Source organism: Hordeum vulgare, chromosome 4H (genome assembly GCF_904849725.1).
Source record: "Hordeum vulgare subsp. vulgare chromosome 4H, MorexV3_pseudomolecules_assembly, whole genome shotgun sequence".
NCBI lineage: Eukaryota > Viridiplantae > Streptophyta > Magnoliopsida > Poales > Poaceae > Hordeum > Hordeum vulgare.
Window position 1 is genome coordinate 505,845,830 of NC_058521.1, and position 17,603 is coordinate 505,863,432.

Below are 17,603 nucleotides of genomic sequence, written 5' to 3' on the forward strand. Positions count from 1 at the left end.
TGATAAGCTCGAACCCAAAGCGGATAAATGCATCTTCATAGGATATCCTAAACAGTTGGGTACATCTCCTATCTCAGATCCGAAAGCAAAGTGTTTGTTTCTAGAAACGGATCCTTTCTCGAGGAAAGGTTTCTCTCGAAAGAATTGAGTGGGAGGGTAGTAGAACTTGATGAGGTTATTGAACCATCACTTCAACCAGTGTGTAGCAGGGCGCAGGAAGTTGTTCATGTGGCGCCTACACCAATTGAAGTGGAAGCTGACGATGATGATCATTGAGCTTCGAATCAAGTTACTACAAACCTCATAGGTCGACAAGGTCGCGTACTGCTGCAGAGTAGTACGGTAACCCTGTCTTGGAGGTCATGTTGTTGAGCAACAGTGAATCTACGAGTTATGGAGAAAGCGATGGTGGGCCCAGATTCCGACAAATGGCTGGAAGCCATGAAATCCGAGAGAGGATCCATGTGTGAAAACAAAGTGTAGACTTTGGTAGAACTACTTGATGGTCATAGGACTATTGAGTAAAAATGGATCTTTAAAAGAAGACAGACGATGATGGTGATAAGTCACTATTAAGAAAAGCTCGACTTGTCGCAAAGATGTTTTCGACAAGATCAAATGGTTGACTATGATGAGACTTTCTCACTCGTAGCGATGCTAAAGGTCTGTTAGAATTATGTTAGTTGTTGATGCATTATTTATGAAATATTGCACGTAGGATGTCAAAACATTGTTTTCTCGACGGTTTCCTTGAGCAAACATTGTATGTGATACAACCAGAAGGTTTTGTCGATCCTAAAGATACTAGCAAGTATGCAAGCTCCAGTGATCCTTCAATGGACTGGTGCAAGCATCTCGGAGTTGGAATATACACTTTGATGAGATGATCAAAGATTTTAGGTTTGTACAAAGTTTATGAGAAACTTGTATTTCCAAAGAAGTGAGTGGGAGCACTATAGAATTTCTGATAAGTATATGTGGTTGACATATTGTGGATCAGAAGTAATGTAGAATTTCTGTAAAGCATACAAGGTTGTTTGAAAGGGTTTTTTCAAAGGAATACCTGGATTGAGCTACTTGAACGTTGAGCATCAAAGATATATGGAGATAGATCGAAAGCACTTAATGGAAGTTTCAACAAGATGCATGCCTTGACAAGTTTTTGAAGGAGTTCAAAATAGATCAGGAAAGAAGGAGTTCTTGGTTGCGTTGTGAGGTGTGAATTTGAGTAAGACTCAAAACCCGACCCCGGCAGAATAAAGAGAATAGACGAAGGTCGTCTTCTATGCCTTAGCCGTAGAATCTAAAGTATGCCATGCTGAGTACCGCACCTGATGTATGCCTTGCGGCAAGTCAGTTAAAGAGGTACACAGAGTGATCCAGGATTGAATCACTGATCAGCGGTCAAAGTTATCCTTAGTAATTGAATATACTAAGTAATTTTTCTCGATTATGGAGGTGGTTAAAGAGTTCGTCGTAAAGGGTTACGTCGATGCAAGCTTTGACACTAAATCCGAATAACTATGAGTAGTGAAACGGATTCGTATAGTAGAGTAGATATTTGGAGCATTTCCGAATAGCACGTAGTAGCAGCATCTATAAGATGACATAAAGTTTTGTAAAAGAACGCACGGATCTGAAAGTTTCAGAACCGTTGACTAAAATCTCTCTCACGAGCAAGACGTGATCAGACCCCATAACTATATGGGTGTTGGATTCGTTGGAATCACATGGTGATGTGAACTAGATTATTGACTCTAGTGCAAGTGGGAGACTGTCGGAAATATGCCCTAGAGGCAATAATAAATTAGTTATTATTATATTTCTTAGTTCATGATAATCGTTTATTATCCATGCTATAATTGTATTGATTGGAAACACAATACTTGTGTGGATACATAGAACAAACACTGTCCCTAGTAAGCCTCTAGTTGACTAGCTCGTTGATCAAAGATGGTCAAGGTTTCCTGGCCATAGGCAAGTGTTGTCACTTGATAACGGGATCACATCATTAGGAGAATCATGTGATGGACTAGACCCAAACTAATAGACGTAGCATGTTGATCGTGTCATTTTGTTGCTACTGTTTTCTGCGTGTCAAGTATTTATTCCTATGACCATGAGATCATATAACTCACTGACACCGGAGGAATGCTTTGTGTGTATCAAACGTCGCAACGTGACTGGGTGACTATAAAGATGCTCTACAGGTATCTCCGAAGGTGTTAGTTGAGTTAGTATGGATCAAGACTGGGATTTGTCACTCCGTATGAACGGAGAGGTATCTCGGGGCCCACTCGGTAATACAACATCACACACAAGCCTTGCAAGCAATGTAACTTAGTGTAAGTTGCGGGATCTTGTATTACGGAACGAGTAAAGAGACTTGCCGGTAAACGAGATTGAAATAGGTATACGGATACTGACGATCGAATCTCGGGCAAGTAACATACCGAAGGACAAAGGGAATGACATACGGGATTATATGAATCCTTGGCACTGAGGTTCAAACGATAAGATCTTCGTAGAATATGTAGGATCCAATATGGCATCCAGGTCCCGCTATTGGATATTGACCGAGGAGTCTCTCGGGTCATGTCTACATAGTTCTCGAACCCGCAGGGTCTGCACACTTAAGGTTCGACGTTGTTTTATGCGTATTTGAGTTATATGGTTGGTTACCGAATGTTGTTCAGAGTCCCAGATGAGATCACGGACGTCACGACGGTTTCTGGAATAGTCCGAAAACGAAGATTGATATATAGGATGACCTCATTTGATTACCGTAAGGATTTCGGAGTTACCGGGAATGTACCGGGAATGACGAATGGGTTCCGGGAGTTCACCGGGGGGGCAACCCACCCCGGGAAGCCCATAGGCCTTGGGGGAGACACACCAGCCCTTGGTGGGCTGGTGGGACAGCCCACAAGTGCCCTATGCGCCAAGGAGAAGAAAATCAAGAGAGAAAGAAAAAAAAAGGAGGAGGTGGGAAGGAAGGGGGACTCCCTCCCACCAAACCTAGTCCAACTCGGTTTGGGGGGGGGGAGAGTCCTCCCCCTTGGACTCGGCTGACCCCCTTGGGGCTCCTTGAGCCCCAAGGCAAGGCCCCCTCCCTTCCACCTATATATACGGAGGTTTTAGGGCTGATTTGAGACGATTTTTTTCCACGGCAGCCGGACCACATACCTCCACAGTTTTTCCTCTAGATCGTGTTTCTGCGGAGCTCGGGCGGAGCCCTGCTGAGACAAGGTCATCACCAACCTCCGGAGCGCCGTCACGCTGCCGGAGAACTCTTCTACCTCTCCGTCTCTCTTGCTGGATCAAGAAGGCCGAGATCATCGTCGAGCTGTACGTGTGCTGAACGCGGAGGTGCCGTCCGTTCGGTACTAGATCGTGGGACTGATCGCGGGATTGTTCGCGGGGTGGATCGAGGGACGTGAGGACGTTCCACTACATCAACCGCGTTCTCTAACGCTTCTGCTGTACGGTCTACAAGGGTACGTAGATCACTCATCCCCTCTCGTAGATGGACATCACCATGATAGGTCTTCGTGCGCGTAGGAAATTTTTTGTTTCCCATGCGACGTTCCCCAAGAGTGTTTTGTCTATGTATCCACACATGCACTGTGTTTCCAATCTATACAATTATAGCATGGATAATAAATGATTATCATGAACAAAGAAATATAATACTAACTCATTTATTATTGCCTCTAGGGCATATTTACAAGAGTCTCCCACTTGCACTAGAGTCAATAATCTAGTTCACATCACCATGTGATTCCAACGAATCCAACACCCATATAGTAATGGGGTCTGATCACGTCTTGCTCATGAGAGAGGTTTTAGTCAACGGTTCTGAAACTTTCAGATTCGTGTGTTCTTTACAAATCTTTATGTCATCTTATAGATGCATCTACTATGTGCTATTCGGAAATACTCCAAATATCTACTCTACTATACGAATCCGTTTCACTACTCATAGTTATTCGGATTAGTGTCAAAGCTTGCATCGACGTAACCCTTTATGACGAACTCTTTAACCACCTCCATAATCGAGAAATATTACTTAGTCCATCAGTTACTAAGGATAACTTTGACTGCTGATCAGTGATTCAATCCTGGATCATTCTGTGTACCTCTTAACAGACTAGCTGCAAGACACACATCAGGTGCGGTACTCAGCATGGCATACTTTAGAGTCTACGGCTAAGGCATAGAAGACGACCTTCGTCTATTCTCTTTATTCTGTCGTGGTCGGGTTTTGAGTCTCACTCAAATTCACACCTTACAACACAGTCAAGAACTCCTTCTTTGCTGATCTATTTCGAATTCCTTCAAAAACTTGTCGAGGCATGCATCTTGTTGAAACTTCTATTAAGCGTTTTGATCTATCTCCATAGATCCTGATGCTCAACGTTCAAGTAGCTCAATTCAGGTATTCCTTTGAAAACTCCTTTCAAACAACCTTTTATGCTTCACAAAAATTCTACATTACTTCTGATCAACAATATGTCAACCACATATACTTATCAGAAATTCTATAGTGCTCCCACTCACTTCTTTGGAAATATAAGTTTCTCATAAGCCTTGTACAAACCCAAAATCTTTGATCATCTCATCAAAGTGTATATCCAACTCCGAGATGCTTGCACCAGTCCATTGAAGGATCGCTGGAGCTTGCATACTTGCTAGTATCTTTAGGATCGACAAAACCTTCTGGTTGTATCACATACAATGTTTGCTCAAGGAAACCGTCGAGGAAACAATGTTTTGACATCCTATGTGCAATATTTCAAAAATAATGCAACAACTACTAACATAATTCTAACAGACTTTTAGCATCGCTACGAGTGAGAAAGTCTCATCATAGTCAACTGTTTGATCTTGTCGGAAACATCTTTGCGACAAGTCGAGCTTTTCTTAATAGTGACTTATCACCATCATCGTCTGTCTTCCTTTTAAAGATCCATCTTTACTCAATAGTCCTATGACCATCAAGTAGTTCTTCTAAAGTCTACACTTTGTTTTCATACATGGATCCTCTCTCGGATTTCATGGCCTCCAGCCATTTGTCGGAATCTGGGCCCACCATTGCTTTCTCCATAACTCGTAGGTTCATTGATGCTCAACAACATGACCTCCAAGACTGGGTTACCGTACCACTCTGCAGTAGTACGTGACCTTGTCAACCTTCGATATTTGTAGTAACTTGATTCGATGCTCGATGATCACCATCATCAGCTTTCACTTCAATTGGTGTAGGCGCCACAGGAACAACTTCCTGCTCCCTGCTACACACTGGTTGAAGTGATGGTTCAATAACCTTATCAAGTTCTACCACCCTCCCACTCAATTCTTTCGAGAGAAACTTTTCCTCCAGAAAGGATCCATTTCTAGAAACAAACACTTTGCTTTCGGATCTGAGATAGGAGATGTACCCAACTGTTTTGGATATCCTATGAAGATGCATTTATCCGCTTTGGGTTCGAGCTTATCAGACTGAAACTTTTTCACATAAGTGTCGAAGCCCCAAACTTTCAAGAAACGACAGTTTAGATTTCTCTAAACCTCAGCCTATACTGTGTCATCTCAACGGAAATACGCGGTGCCCTATTTAAAGTGAATGCGGTTGTCTCTAATGCATAACCCATAAACGATAGTGGTAATTCGATAAGAGACATCATAGCATGCACCATACCAAATAGTGCGTGGCTATGACGTTCAGACACATCATCACACTATGATGTTCCAGGTGGCATGAACTGCGAAACAATTTCCACATTGTCTTAACTGCGTATCAAAACTCGTAACTCAGATATTCATTTCTATGATCATATCGTAGATAGTTTATCCTCTTGTTACGACGAACTTCACTCTGAAACAGAATTGAACTTTTCAATATTTCAGACTTGTCATTCATTAAGTAAATACTCTTGTATCCGCTCAAATCGTCATTGAAGTAAGAACATAATGATATCCACTGCGTGCCTCAGCACCCATTGGACTGCATACATCAAAATGTATCACTTCCAACAAGTTACTATCTTGTTTCATCTCAAATCGTCATTGAAGTAAGAACTAATTTATTATTGCCTCTAGGGCATATTTCCAACAAAGGTTTCCTGGCCAAAGGCAAGTGTTGTTACTTGATAACGGGATCACATCATTAGGAGAATCATGTGATGGACTAGACCCAAACTAATGAACGTAGCATGTTGATCGTGTCATTTTGTTGCTACTGTTTTTCTGTGTGTCAAGTATTTATTCCTATGACCATGAGATCATATAACTCACTGGCACCGGAGGAATGCCTTGTGTGTATCAAACTGCACAATGTAACTGGGTGACTATAAATATGCTCTACAGGTATCTCCGAAGGTGTCCGTTGAGTTAGTATGGATCAAGACTGGGATTTGTCACTCCGTGTGACGGAGAGGCATCTCGGGGCCCACTCGGTAATACAACATCACACACAAGCCTTGCAAGCAATGTGACTTAGTGTAAGTCACGGGATCTTGTATTGCAGAACGAGTAAAGAGACTTGCCGGTAAACGAGATTGAAATAGGTATGCGGATACTGACGGTCGAATCTCGGGCAAGTAACATACCGAAGGACAAAGGGAATGACATACAAGATTATATGAATCCTTGGCACTAAGTTCAAACGATAAGATCTTCGTAGAATATGTAGGATAGAATATGGGCATCCAGGTCCCGCTATTGTATATTGACCGAGGAGTCTCTCGGGTCATGTCTACATAGTTCTCGAACCCGCACGGTTTGCACACTTAAGGTTCGACGTTGTTTTATGCGTATTTGAGTTATATGGTTGGTTACCGAATGTTGTTCGGAGTCCCATATGAGATCACGGACGTCACGTGGGTTTCCGGAATGGTCCGGAGACAAAGATTGATATATAGGATGGCCTCATTTGATTACCGGAAAGTTTTTGGCATTACCGGGAATGTACCGGGAGTGACGAATGGGTTCCGGATGTTCACCGGGGGGGGAACCCACCTGGGGAAGCCCATAGGCCTTAGGGGTGCCGCACCAGCCCTTAGTGGGCTGGTGGGCAAGCCCAAAGAGGCCCCTGCACAAAGAGATAAGAAAATCAAAGAGAAAAAAGGGGAAGTGGGAAGGAAGGGAAGGACTCCACTTTCCAATCCTAGTTGGACTAGGATTGGAGGAGGAATCCTCCTCCCCCCCTTTGGCCGAACCCCTTGGGTCTCCTTGAGCCCCAAGGCAAGGCCCGTCCCCTCCCACCTATATATACAGAGGTTTTAGGGCTGATTTGAGACAACTTTTCCACGGCAGCCCGACCACATACCTCCACGGTTTTTCCTCTAGATCGCGTTTCTGTGGAGCTCGAGCGGAGCCCTGCTGAGATTAGATCACCACCAACCTCCGTAGTGCCGTCACCCTGCCGAAGAACTCATCTACCTCTCCGTCTCTCTTGCTGGATCAAGAAGGCCGAGATCATCGTCGAGCTGTACGTGTGCTGAATGCAGAGGTGCCGTCCGTTCGACACTAGATCGGAGCGGATCGTGGGACGGATCGCGGGACGGTTCGTGGGACGGTTCGCGGGGGGATCGAGGTACGTGAGGACGTTCCACTACATCAACCTCGTTTATTAACGCTTCTGCTGCGCGATCTACAAGGGTACGTAGATCTGAAATCCCCCTCGTAGATGGACATCACGATGATAGGTCTTCGTGCGCGTAGGAATTTTTTTGTTTCCCTTGCGACGTTCCCCAACAGTGGTATCAGAGCTAGGTTCATGCGTAGATGTCATCTCGAGTAGAACACAAAAGTTTGTTTGGGCGGTGATGTGCGATTTGCTGCCCTCCTTAGTCTTTTCTTGATTCTGCGGTATTGTTGGATCGAAGCGGCTCGGACCGACATTACTCGTACGCTTATGAGAGACTGGTTTCATCGCTACGAGCAACTCCGTTGCTCAAAGATGACAGGCGAGTGTCGGTTTCTCCAACTTTAGTTGAATCGGATTTGACCGAGGAGCTCCTTGGATGAGGTTAAATAGCAATTCATACATCTCCGTTGTGGTGTTTCCGTAAGTAAGATGCGATCCTACTAGATACCCATGGCAACCACGTAAAACATGCAACAACAATTAGAGGACGTCTAACTTGTTTTTGCAGGGTATGCTTGTGATGTGATATGGCCAACGACGTGATGTGATATATTGGATGTATGAGATGATCATGTTGTAATAGTTAATATCGACTTGCACGTCGATGGTACGGCAACAGGCAGGAGCCATAGGGTTGTCTTTAAACTAACGTTTGTGCTTGCATATGCGTTTACTATATTGCTAGGACGTAGCTTTAGTAGTAATAGCATGAGTAGCACGACAGCCCCGATGGCGACACGTTGATGGAGATCATGATGATGGAGATCATGGTGTGACGCCGGTGACAAGAAGATCGTGCCGGTGCTTTGGTGATGGAGATCAAGAAGCACATGATGATGGCCACATCATGTCACTTATGAATTGCATGATGATGGCCTTATCTTGCTTAGAACGACGGTAGCATTATGAGGTGATCGCTCACTAAAATTTCAAGACGAAATTGTGTTCTCCCCGACTGTGCGCCGTTGCGACAGTTCGTCGTTTCGAGACACCACATGATGATCGGGTGTGATAAACTCAACGTTCACATACAACGGGTGCAAAACAGTTGCACACACGGAACACTCGGGTTAAACTTGACGAGCCTAGCATGTATAGACATGACCTCGGAACACAAGAGACCGAAAGGTCGAGCATGAATCGTATAGTTGATATGATTAGAATAGAGATGCTTACCACTGAAAGTATTCTCGATTCACGTGATGATCGGACTTGAGATAGTGGATTTGGATCATGTACCACTCAAATGACTAGAGAGATGTACTTTTTGAGTGGGAGTTCTTAAGTAATATGATTAATTGAACTAATTTTCATGAACATAGTCTAATGGTCTTTGCGAATTACGATGTAGCTTGCGCTATAGCTCTACTGTTTTATATGTTCCTAGAGAAAATTTAGTTGAAATATGATAGTAGCAAACTTTGCGGACTGAGTCTGTAAAACTGAGGATTTTCCTCGTTGCTGCGCAGGAAGCTTATGTCCTTAATGCACCACTCAGTGTGCTGCACCTCGAGCGTTGTCTCTGGATGTTGTGAACATCCGACATACACGTTTCTGATGACTACGCGATAGTTCAGTGCAAAATACTTAATGGCTTAGAAGCAAGGCGCCGAAGACGTTTTGAAACGTCACGGAACATAAGAGATGTTCTAAAGAGATGAAATAGTGATTTCATGCGTGTGCCCTTGTTAAGAGGTATGAGACCTCCGACAAGATTCTTTGTCCACGAAGTAAAGGAGAAAAGCTCAATCATTGAGCGTATGCTCAGATTGTCTGAGTACGACAATCGCTTGAATCAAGTGGGAGTTAATCATCCAGATGAGATAGTGATGGTTCTCCAAAGTCACTGCCACCAAGCTGTGAGAGCTTCATGATGAACTATAACAAACAAGGATAGATACAATGATCCTTGAGCGATTTGCAATGTTTGACACTGCGAAAGTAGAAATCAAGAAGGAGCATCAATAGTTGATGGTTAGTAAAACCACTAAGTTTCAAAAGGGGCGAGGGCTAAAAGGGATACTTCATGAAACGACAAACTAGTTGCTGCTTTGATGAAACCCAAGATTGAACCCAAACCCGAGACTAAGTGCTTCTGTTATGAGGGGAACGGTCACTGAGGCGGAGCTACCCTAGATGCTTGGTAGATAAGAAGGCTGGCAAAGTCGACATAAGTATATTTGATATACATGATGTTGATGTGTACTTTACTAGTACTCCTAGTAGAGCGAGGGTATTGGATACCGGTTCGGTTGTTAAGTGATTAGTAACACGAAATGAAAGCTACGGAATAAACGGAGAGTAGCTAAAGGCGAGGTGACGATACGTGTTGGAAGTATTTCCAAGCTTAATATGATCAAACGTCGCACGCTCCCTCTACCACCGGGATTGGTGTTAAACCTAAATAATTGTTATTTGGTGTTTGCGTTAAGCATGAACATGATTGGATCGTGTTTATTGCAATACGATTATTCATTTAAAGAGAATAATGGTTACTCTATTTGCTTGAATAATCACCTTCAATGGTTTATTGAATCTCGATCGTAGTGTTACAGATGTTCATGATATTGGTGCCAAAAGATACAAGGTAATGATGATTGTACCACTTACTTGTGGCACTGCCGCTTGAGTCATGTTGGTATAAATTGCATGAAGAGGCTGCATGCTGATGGATCTTTATACTCACTTGATTTTGAATCACTTGTGACATGCAAATCGTACTACATGAGCAAGGCCTTGTTTTAATTGAGATGAAACAAGATAGTAACTTGTTGGAAGTAATACATTTTTGATGTATGCAGTCCAATGGGTGCTGAGGCACGCAGTGTATATCATTATGTTCTTACTTCAATGACGATTTGAGTAGATACAAGAGTATTTACTTAATGAATCACAAGTCTGAAATATTGAAAAAGTTCAATTCTGTTTCAGAGTGAAGTTCGTCGTAACAAGAGGATAAACTGTCTATGATATGATCATAGAGATGAATATCTGAGTTGCGAGTTTTGGTACATAGTTAAGACAATGTGGAAGTTGTTTCGCAATTCATGCCACCAAGAACACCATGGTGTGATGGTGTCATAGCCGTGACCTATTTGATATGGTGCATACTATGATGTCTCTTATCGAATTACCACAATCATTTATGGGTTATGCATTAGAGACAACCGCATTCACTTTCAATAGGGCACCGCGTAATTCCGTTGAGATGACACTGTATAGACTAAGGTTTAGAGAAACCTAAGCTGTCGTTTCTTCAAAGTTTGGGGTTGCGACTCTTATATGAAAAAGTTTCAGTCTGATAAACTCGAACCCAAAGCGGATGAATGCATCTTCATAGGATATCCAAAACAGTTGGGAGCATCTCCTATCTCAGATCCGGAAGCAAAGTGTTTGTTTCTAGAAACGGGTCCCTTCTCGAGGAAAAGTTTCTCTCGAAAGAATTGAGTGGGAGGGTGGTAGAACTTGATGAGGTTATTGAACCATCACTTCAACCAGTGTGTAGCAGGGCGCATGAAGTTGTTCATGTGGCGCCTACACCAATTGAAGTGGAAGCTGATGATAGTGATCATTAAGCATCGGATCAAGTTACTACAGACCTCGTAGGTCGACAAGGTCGCGTACTACTACAGAGTGGTACGGTAACCCTGTCTTAGAGGTCATGTTGTTGAACAACAATGAACCTACGAGTTATGGAGAAGCAATGGTGGGCCCGGATTCCGACAAATGGCTGGAGGCCATGAAATCCGAGAGAGGACCCATGTATAAAACAAAGTGTAGACTTTGGAGGAACTGCTTGATGGTAGTAAGATTATTAAGTAAAGATGGATCTTTAAAAGGAAGACAAACGATCATGGTGATAAGTCACTATTAAGAAAAGTTCGACCTGTCGCAAATATGTTTCCGACAAGATCAAATAGTTGACTATGATGAGACTTTCTCACTCGTAGCGATGCTAAAAGTCTGTTAGAATTATGTTAGTAGTTGCTGCATTATTTATGAAATATTGCACATGGGATGTCAAAACATTGTTTCCTCGACGTTTTCCTTGAGGAAATATTGTATGTGATACAACCAGAAAGTTTTGTCGATCCTAAGGATGCTAACAAGTATGCAAGCTCCAGCGATCCTTCTATGGACTGGTGCAAGCATCTCGGTGTTGGAATATATGCTTTGATGAGTTGATCGAAGCTTTTGGGTTTATACAAGGTTTGTGAGAAACTTGTATTTCCAAAGAAGTGATTGGGAGCACTATAGAATTTCTGATAAGTATATGTGGTTGACATATTGTGGATCAGAAGTAATGTAGAATTTCTGTAAAGCATAAAAGGTTGTTTGAAAGGAGTTTTTCAAAGGAATACCTGGATTGCGCTACTTGAACGTTGAGCATCAAGATCTATGGAGATAGATCAAAACGCTTAATAGAAGTTTCAACAAGATGCATGCCTTGACAAGTTTTTGAAGGAGTTCAAAATAGATCAGCAAAGAAGGAGTTCTTGGTTGTATTGTAAATTGTGAATTTGAGTAAGACTCAAAACCCGACCCCGACAGAATAAAGAGAATAGGTGAAGGTCGTCTTCTATACCTTAGCCGTAGACTCTAAAGTATGCCATGCTCAGTACCGCACCTGATGTGTGCCTTGCTACAAGTCTATTAAGAGGTACATAGAGTGATCCAGGATTGAATCACTGATCAGCGGTCGAAGTTATCCTTAGTAACTAATGGACTAAGGAATTTTTCTCGATTATGGAGGTGGTTAAAAGAGTTCATCGTAAAGGGTTACGTCGATGGAAGCTTTGACACTAATCCAAATAACTATGAGTAGTGAAACGAATTCGTATAGTAGAGTAGATATTTGGAGTATTTCCGAATAGCACATAGTAGCAGCATATATAAAGATGACATAAAGATTTGTAAAGAACACACGGATCTAAAAGTTTCAGAACCGTTGACTAAAACCTCTCTCACGAGCAAGACATGATCAGACCCCAGAACTATATGGGTGTTGGATTCGTTGAAATCACATGGTGATGTGAACTAGATTATTGACTCTAGTGCAAGTGGGAGACTCTTGTAAATATGCCCTAGAGGCAATAATAAATTAGTTATTATTATATTTCTTTGGTCATGATAATCGTTTATTATCCATGCTATAATTGTATTGATTGGAAACACAATACTTGTGTGGATACATAGACAAAACAGTGTCCCTAGTAAGCCTCTAGTTGACTAGCTCGTTGATCAAAGATGGTCAAGGTTTCCTGGCCATAGGCAAGTGTTGTTACTTGATAATGGGATCACATCATTAGGAGAATCATGTGATGGACTAGACCCAAACTAATGAACGTAGCATGTTGATCGTGTCATTTTGTTGCTACTGTTTTTCTGCGTGTCAAGTATTTATTCCTATGACCATGAGATCATATAACTCACTGGCACCGGAGGAATGCCTTGTGTGTATCAAACGTCACAACATAACTGGGTGACTATAAAGATGCTCTACAGATATCTCTGAAGGTGTCCGTTGAGTTAGTATGGATCAAGACTGGGATTTGTCACTCCGTGTGACGGAGAGGTATCTCGGGGCCCACTCGGTAATACAACATCACACATAAGCCTTGCAAGCAATGTGACTTAGTGTAAGTCACGGGACCTTGTATTACGGAACCAGTAAAGAGACTTGCCGGTAAACGAGATTGAAATAGGTATGCGGATACTGACGATCGACTCTCGGGCAAGTAACATACCGAAGGACAAAGGGAATGACATACGGGATTATATGAATCCTTGGCACTGAGGTTCAAACGACAAGATCTTCGTAGAATATGTAGGATCCAATATGGGCATCCAGGTCCTGCTATTGGATATTGACCGAGGAGTCTCTCGGGTCATGTCTACATAGTTCTCGAACCCGCAGGGTCTGCACACTTAAGGTTCGACGTTGTTTTATGCGTATTTGAGTTATATGATTGGTTACCGAATGTTGTTCGGAGTCCCGGATGAGATCACGGACGTCACGAGGGTTTCCGGAATGGTCCGGAGACGAAGATTGATATATAGCATGACCTCATTTGCTTACCGGAAAGTTTTCGGCATTACCGGGAATGTACCGGGAGTGAAGAATGGGTTCCGGATGTTCACCAGGGGTGGGGGCAACCCACCCGGGGAAGCCCATAGGCCTTAGGGGTGTTGCACCAGCCCTTAGTGGGCTAGTGGGCAAGCCCAAAGAGGCCCCTGCGCAGGGAGATAAGAAAATCAAAGAGAAAGAAAAAAAAGGGGAAGTGGGAAGGAAGGGAAGGACTCCACCTTCCAATCCTAGTTGGACTAGGATTGGAGGAGGAATCCTCCTCCCCCCCTTTGGCCAAACCCCTTGGGGCTCCTTGATCCCCAAGGCAAGGCCCCTCCCCTCCCACCTATATATACGGAGGGTTTAGGGCTGATTTGAGACAACTTTTCCACGGCATCCCGACCACATACCTCCACGGTATTTCCTCTAGATCGCGTTTCTGCGGAGCTCGGGCGGAGCCATGCTGAGATTAGATCACCACCAACCTCCGGAGCGCCGTCATGCTGCTGGAGAACTCACCTACCTCTCCGTCTCTCTTGCTGGATCAAGAAGGCCGAGATCATCGTCGAGCTGTACGTGTGCTGAATGCGGAGGTGCCGTCCGTTGACACTAGATCGGAGCGGATCGTGGGACGGATCGCGGGACGGTTCGTGGGACGGTTCGCGGGGCGGATCGAGGTACGTGAGGACGTTCCACTACATCAACCTCGTTTATTAACGCTTCTGCTGCGCGATCTACAAGGGTACGTAGATCTGAAATCCCCCTCGTAGATGGACATCACCATGATAGGTCTTCGTGCGCGTAGGAAATTTTTTGTTTCCCTTGCGACGTTCCCCAACACTTACCACCAAGAGGAAGGTTCGATGGGATCTTACTTGGGGTTAAGTATGAGACGCTCGAAGTCCGGAACTTGTTGTTCAGGGACTTTGCTGTCAAGTTTAGGGTGCGCTCGAAGGAGGATGGGTTTCAGTGGGCGCTTGTGGCCGTTTGTGGAGCCGCCCAGCCTGAGCTCACGATGGACTTCTTGGCTGACATGTCAGGGTTTGTGGAGACGAACGGTTACGGTTTTAGTCTGGGGAATTTTCATATCATAAGAAGGAGAGATGAAAAAATAATGATAACTTTGATGGCAGATGGTCATTTATGTTTAACACGATCATCGAAAGTTTAGACTCGAAAGTTTAGACTTGCACGATATTGAACTCTCGGGAAGAAAGTTTACTTGGTCAAACACGCTACCCGATCCAACTTTTGAGAAGTTCGATCGGGTTCTGACTAGTGTGGAATGGGAACAGAAATTCCCTCTGGTGAGTGTCCAAGCATTGCAAAGAGCGATCACCGATCATATCCCACTACTTGTTGACTCCGGGGAAGCAACACACGTGGGCAATAAGAACATTTTTTCTTTCGAACTAGACTGGTTTGAGAGAGAAGGCTTTATGGACCTCATAACTAGAGAATGGGCTAGGGCCAGAGGGGGGGAGATCCTAAGGGGTTGGGCAAAGAACGAAAGCGGAATTGATAAGGTGGGAAAAGAAAGGCTTCTTAACCTTATAAACGAGTTAGATATAAATGTTGAATCCTCATTGCTAAATGCAAATGATAGGGCATCTAAAATGAAGGCTCAACAAAAGTTCAAACAACTTCTCAAAGAGGAGGAGGTGAAGGGGCACTCATAGCTAATGTGCGACAGGTAGTAGAAGGGGATGACAACACACAGTTCTTCCATTTGATTGCTAATGGGAAGGGGAGAAAGAAAAATATTCCAACTTGAGAAAGATGAGGGTACAATTGTAGGACATGAAAACCATAAATTGTATATCTCTGAATAGTATAAACAACTGTTTGGGGCTCCCAAGGACAACCTTTTGTCCATGGATGAGAAAATGGCCGGAGATATCCCTTAGCTCGGAACAAGTGAGAATAAGATTCTCTCCGCACCATGCACAAAGAAAGAGGTGTTTGAGGCCATTGCACAAATGAAGAATAATAGGGCACCATGCCCGGACGGGTTTCCGGCTGAGTTCTATAAGAGATGTTGGCATATCATTAAAGTTGATTTACTTCCAATGTTCAATGGTCACTTGCATCTTTTCCACCTGAACTTTGGGACTATCACGTTGTTGCCAAAGAAGGAGGGGTGGTTGTAACACCCCGGACACACCCGCCGGTGGTCGTTACTCCTGACGGGATCTAGACTCGCCCCTGTGCACTTTGTCCTCACTCATGCGCACCCGGGATCAGCTTCCCGGTCGATCACCCATCCTAGAACTATTCCAAACCGAGCACGCTTAACTTGGGAGTTCTGTTCGAATGGGCTCTCGGAAAAGAAGGAATTCCTTTTTGATATGAGTAGTCTACCATCCCTAATAACTAGTCGAGTATGTGTGCTATGACGTGTGCCACGACAGGTCACAAACGTCATGAACAACATGACCGCACACCTATCCGCAAACATCCATGTAACCTTGAGGGTTGTCTCTGATACCAACTTGTAACGCCCCGGACACACCCGCCGACGGTCATTACTCCTCACGGGATCTAGACTGGCCCCGCATATCAATACTAGTCTGTGTGCGCACTTTGTCCTCACTCATGCGCACTTGGGATCAACTTCCCGGTCGGTCACCCATCCTAGAACTTATTAATTCAGTACTCACGAGCATGCCGATGTTCCTTCTATCCTTATTTGAGATACCTGTAGGGGTACGCAAAAGACTGAACTTGTATAGATCCCGCTTCTTCTGGCAGAGTGATGATGGTAAGAGAAAGTTTAGTCTTCGGAGATGGGATATTATTTATAGGCCCAAAGACTATGGGGGATTGGGGATTGAGAATTTAGAGGTAAAGAACAAATGTCTGCTCAATAACTGGTTTTTCAGACTGCCTGTGGAGACGGAATGCATGTGGGTACAAATTTTTACTACATAAGTACCTACAAGCTAAGACATTGGCCCAGGTCACCGCCAGACCCAACGATTCGCCAATTTGGAAAGGCTTGATGAGAATGAAAATAGCTTTCTTCCATAGATATAAGTTTATCATTGGAAATGGTGAGTCGGCGAGATTTTGGGAGGATACATGGTTGGGGGAGATGCCACTAGCCACACAATATCCTTCTCACTATAATATCGTACAATGTAAGGAGGCTTAAATTGCTACAGTATTAGAGTCATTTCCTCTAATAAACAATTCCGAAGGGCTCTAGTGGGTGATCAATGGGTGGCTTGTCTTCATCTAATCGGAAGGTTGATGGATGTTCATCTATCAGATGAATGTGATAGACTTCATTGGAATTTATCTACGGATGTCATCTTTTCGGTGAAATCGATGTATTTGAACCTTATTAACTCTGGACCGATTCCCAAGTCCATTCATATTTGGAAGATAAAAGTGCCCTTAAGAATCAAAGTCTTCATGTGGTTCGTTCACAAGGAGGTGATTCACACTAAGGGTAATTTGGCAAAATGTAATTGGGAGGGCAAGACAAGATGCAGCTTCTGTGATCACCATGAGACCATCAAACACCTCTTTCTAGACTGTCCGTTAGAATTTTTTTGTGGAGATCCATTCATATAGCCTTTAATATCACACCCCGAGATAGTATTCACACGTTCTTTGGGACGTGGCTAAATGGAGTAGAGATATATACTGCGAGACATATTTGGATAGTAGTATGTGATTTACTATGGGCTATATGGAATTGCAGAAATGACATGGTTTTTAACAAACAAAATCATACATTTTTTTGCATGTATTACACAGGGCTACTTCTTTGATCCATATGTGGTCGTTACTCACTCTCGCAGAAAACCAGGAGCCTTTGGTTACTGGGTCTACCCGATGGGAGATGGTAGCTCGGGATATCTACAACCTGTTTGGATG